The 4,530-nt window shown below is 39.5% G+C and overlaps 1 long non-coding RNA gene across 1 annotated transcript; it reads right to left on the reverse strand.

Annotated features, from left to right (window-relative positions):
- Positions 1 to 3,092: 3,092 nt before the first annotated feature.
- Positions 3,093 to 4,146, reverse strand: LOC119299263. The gene is made up of 2 exons (XR_005146134.1): positions 3,948 to 4,146; positions 3,093 to 3,344 (listed from the first exon to the last, which is right to left on the reverse strand). It is a non-coding gene; the product is annotated as an uncharacterized LOC119299263 (long non-coding RNA).
- Between the last annotated feature and the right edge of the window lie 384 nt (positions 4,147 to 4,530).

Raw genomic sequence — 4,530 nt, forward strand, 5'->3', positions numbered from 1 at the left:
TGACATGATTCTCAACCAAGTATGATGCATGGCAAGGCTATATGATGCTACTCATGGCAATAGATGATGCATACAAGAACAACACATCAAAGCAAGTTTAAATGAGGCCGAAAACAACATATAACAATTTTGGTAAGTCCTCATATGTAAATTTCGAAATTGGTACTGATCTGAACAAAACTTTATGTTAAAGTTGTTAAACATCAAGTTAAAGTGCACCAAGATGATCTAGACGGTCTTCTAGTCAAGTTACATATAAAGTTCGTTTAATTCGGAGCTACGGCCTAGAAGATATGAGCAAAACAAGTTAAACATGGCACTGATTGCAAAATGCAAGCAAAACAACATCACAAACAGTCCAAAATAAGGATTCAACAAGGCAACATGAAACTACATGCACAACTAAGCAAGTTTCATATAGAGCATGCTCAAAACGGAGCCACGGTTCAACACATACACCCAATTCACTTTTCAAACACAGTCTGCCAAAAAGAGCAACTAAGCACTTTGCAATCAAGGAAACAACAAGCTAGAGGAAACATATGGACACAAACTTGATATGCACTCAAAGTACAGATTGCATGCTCCAAATTACACTAAGTTTCAAGTTCATAGGCATCAGGATTAATCCAAGATGATCAATGCGAAAAGCAACTTGATAACACAGATTATGACTTAGTGAAAAACAGATCATATGCTTGAGGAGAAATAACATGTTGACATGTTGGAGGCATGAAACAATGATGCTATAGTGCAAGAACATAACAAGCAAAAGCATGGCATTCTAGTACAAGTTGAACATGGCAAAACATGATTACTAAGCATCTCCATAAGAGCCCTAGATCAATGGCAATCAACAAGACAAGATGCAACAGGATATAAGATGATTCTCAGACTAGAGGAAATCTGGGAATGCAAAACAATAACATTATGATGCTGACTTCGGAGGCACATAACAGCAAGCATAGAAAATTAAGTAATCATGCAAAATACATGGGCATATAGTAGACATTATATACTTTAACTTAGTCCATGGGCACAATTTCATATGAGGAATGGAGTAATTACTATGATTCATGCAAAAAGGAACATGTTGTTAACAGGATAACATATTTAGCATGATGGCAACTTGAGAGAAAGAAAGAGACAAGCTACAGCAAGTTATATGGCAACCAAGGGCATGGCATAAAATTACACATAACAAAGAGCAAAAACATCAAGGCATCATAACCATATGACTCATGGACTAGTGGGAACCATCAAGACAAGTTTGAATTTTATAACAGTTTCAACAAGTGTAAAACAACAACTTTAGCATAGCATATTAGCAAGCTTGGAACAGAGGTCATATGAAGTCTAAAATTATCAAACTTGGCATGTGGACAAAATACGCATAGCATACTTCATATCATGTAATGGGAGCACCTCTAAAAGAGACATAGTTTAATTAATAACAAGCTCAAAACATGGCATCATGAAGTTAACAGAAAACTCGAACATCATTTAGACATGTTCATGGCAATGAAAACATATGCTACAGGATATATATGAGGCATCAAATGGCATGGCATGATAGAGCATAACATGAACATCAAAACATGTCAACAGGCGGTGCGCGCGACGAGCTGTGGGGCGGAGGCGGCGCGAGCTGGCGGCGACGCAGCGGCGGCACAAGGCGACGATGCGGGCGGCTCAGGCGCCGGCATGAGGCGCGGCCCGGTTCGGCCCGGTGGCAGGCCGGCAATGGGCCCTACGGGCCTGCGTGGAGGAGACGGCAGCGGGTGACATGGCGCCTTCCGATTCGTCGAGGGCAGCGGCGTTGGATCCGCCCGGCGCGGACGGACGTGTCCGGCGGCGTGGAGGGAAGATGGCAGCTAGGGTTTGGACTACGAATTCGGACGACCTATATATAGGTATAGGGAGCTAGGAGAGGGAAAATGAGGTGCGATTTTCTCCCACACGATCGTGATCTAACGACGGAGAGGATGGAGGGGGTTTAGATGGGCTATTGCGCTATTATGAAGTGGTGCTGGGCTGCAAAGAGAAGGAGGGGTTTTGGTTAACGCGGTTAACCGTTGGGGCATCAAACAACCTCCAAATGGAACGAAATTTTACAGGCGGTCTACCGGTGATATACCAAGGCCACTCGACAAATCTCGGCCCTTGATGAGAACATTTTTGTCCCGCTCACGAAACAAGAACTGGAAGGTGCAACGGGTGCATGTGAGAGTGTCGGATGTCGAAACGGACAATGGAGAAAGTGACCGGATGCAAGTTTTGAAAAATATGATCATCTAATGCACATGATGACATGGCAAAATGTAGCACACAAGAAAATGTAATGGCAACAACGACGAATAACTAGAAGACACCTGGCGCATCGGACTTGGGGAGTTAAAGAGAGATACATAAAATCATGAGAGAGATACTTTCCATTTCTCTAGAGGAATAAAAATGAAATTACGAGGAATTATAAGAAATGCAACTGAGGCAGTATTCACCAACTGTCAGGTAGTTCAAAGAACACTAGAAGTAAAATTTACATCCAGGTCCATAGACCACTTAGCGACGACTACAAGCACTGGAGCTAGCCAAAAGGCGCACCTTCGTCATCACCCATCCTTTGTCGGAGAAGGGCAAACATTGTTGTGGTAGATAGCCAGGAACAAAAATATGCTGCAGCTCGTTAGTTTCCAGTTGAATATGTTTGATGGACCATTGGTATGCGCTTATTTTGTGTGCAATAACAATGAATCTATTTGGTCCCAATAGTCAATAAGCCATAATATGTTTTCCAGCTGTCCTAGCTCTTGGTATCAAAGATGATTGTTTGCTACAGAATTATTCAAGTCGATACATCAAGGTCTGCACAAAGGTATGGATAAGTTTAAAAGATTTGACACTATCTAGTGTATAGTTCCAGATTCAGATGAAAAAACATTCTGATTGAAATCATAGTATTAATTATACTTTGGTGGTAGATTTAATTTTAATTTTTCCCAAAAATTGTCCCAATACCGTGAGTGTAATGCACGTGTATGTGAGCATCTATGTTAAAAAAGGCCATGATACGGGTTCAAATACAAAGAGTAGGAAAATAAAAATGTTCAATTAAATTATTCCAGCTAGAAAAACAATTCATAATGCTCCCAAGTGAATCTTTATTTCCAAACATTATTCTTGGTCATTTTCTTGCTACATTTATCTGATGCATTCGCAGTGACCATGACGGCAGGTCCCACCTCCGTAACCATCTCTGTTGCAGATATCATTACAAAATGAAGGATCCGTACATGGAGTGTAGGGTTCACGGTGCCCCTCGACGCCAATGTTAGCTTCCTTGCCTACAACAATAAAAAATAAAAGGTGCCATCAGAACCTCTTGTTGTTCGTATTTAAACTAGGATTCTGTGAAATCAATGTACTATGCAAATAGTAGGACAATAGTGGAGTGCTAATACAAACATAGGAAGAACATCTACTGGCTGGTATATAATTATTATGTACTATGGAAACCATATGTACCACGACAGAATTGTAATGGTGATCATAAAATCACAAGAAAACACCTCTTTCTTTCCATGCCATTGTTAAATAACACTAGGTTTAAAGTACTATGAGGCGTCATAACTTTTAAGTAAGGGGACGAACGCGACGCACAAGTTTGCACTACAAGGAAAAATAGTTTTATATCTATTTTTTGCGAGTATGAGGAAAAAGATACTTGCCTATCTTAACTAAAGACCTCACTCTATTAGGCACGGTTGAAACACTTTTCTCTTGCAAAAATACTTGCATATATTAACTTGAACGATCAAACTTCATAAGAAACATTCATATCATTGGCAACAGAGAATGATGCAATAGGATCAATTTTTTATCTAGCTCTAGGAAACCACAAATTCATATATACTACAGTTGATAAGCTCTGGTAAATAGAAATGTACCTATCTTCCTCCCTGATGCTTCACTCGACAACAAAGTGGTTGAAACCATCAAAAGTGCCATCAAGCACAGAACACCAGTGTTGATCCGGATTAGAGCCATAATGAAATTGTTTAGTGTTCTCTTCTCCTATGTCCGTTTGGTTTAGACTTGTACTACTTTGCTGGTTCCTTCTGCTGTTTATATAGAGGCATGGCCGATTCTTGGAGTATCAATGTTTGCCATTTTATTCATTCATGCTTTGGCGAATTTCCTTTTTACAATTCGCCGTGATTAATAAGGATCCTTGGATTATACGCACATCATGGAATATCCTATAGGTATCGATTGACAGACTACAAATACATCCATAAGAAGTTTCTTAGTATTCCATATACACAATTAGGGCATTTATTGCCTCCTAAAAATAACCATATGAAATTAATTAGTTTTCCATTATAACATTGTGACATTTTATTGGCTCCCAATATTATTTACAGACGGAATTAATTAGTAATACTCCATACCAAGATGATGGTATTTATTCGCTCCAAAATTACAAGGGAAATTAATTAGTAGTATTCCGTAACAAGATACATAGTGTAT

The sequence above is a fragment of the Triticum dicoccoides genome, chromosome 1A, assembly GCF_002162155.2.
Source record: "Triticum dicoccoides isolate Atlit2015 ecotype Zavitan chromosome 1A, WEW_v2.0, whole genome shotgun sequence".
NCBI lineage: Eukaryota > Viridiplantae > Streptophyta > Magnoliopsida > Poales > Poaceae > Triticum > Triticum dicoccoides.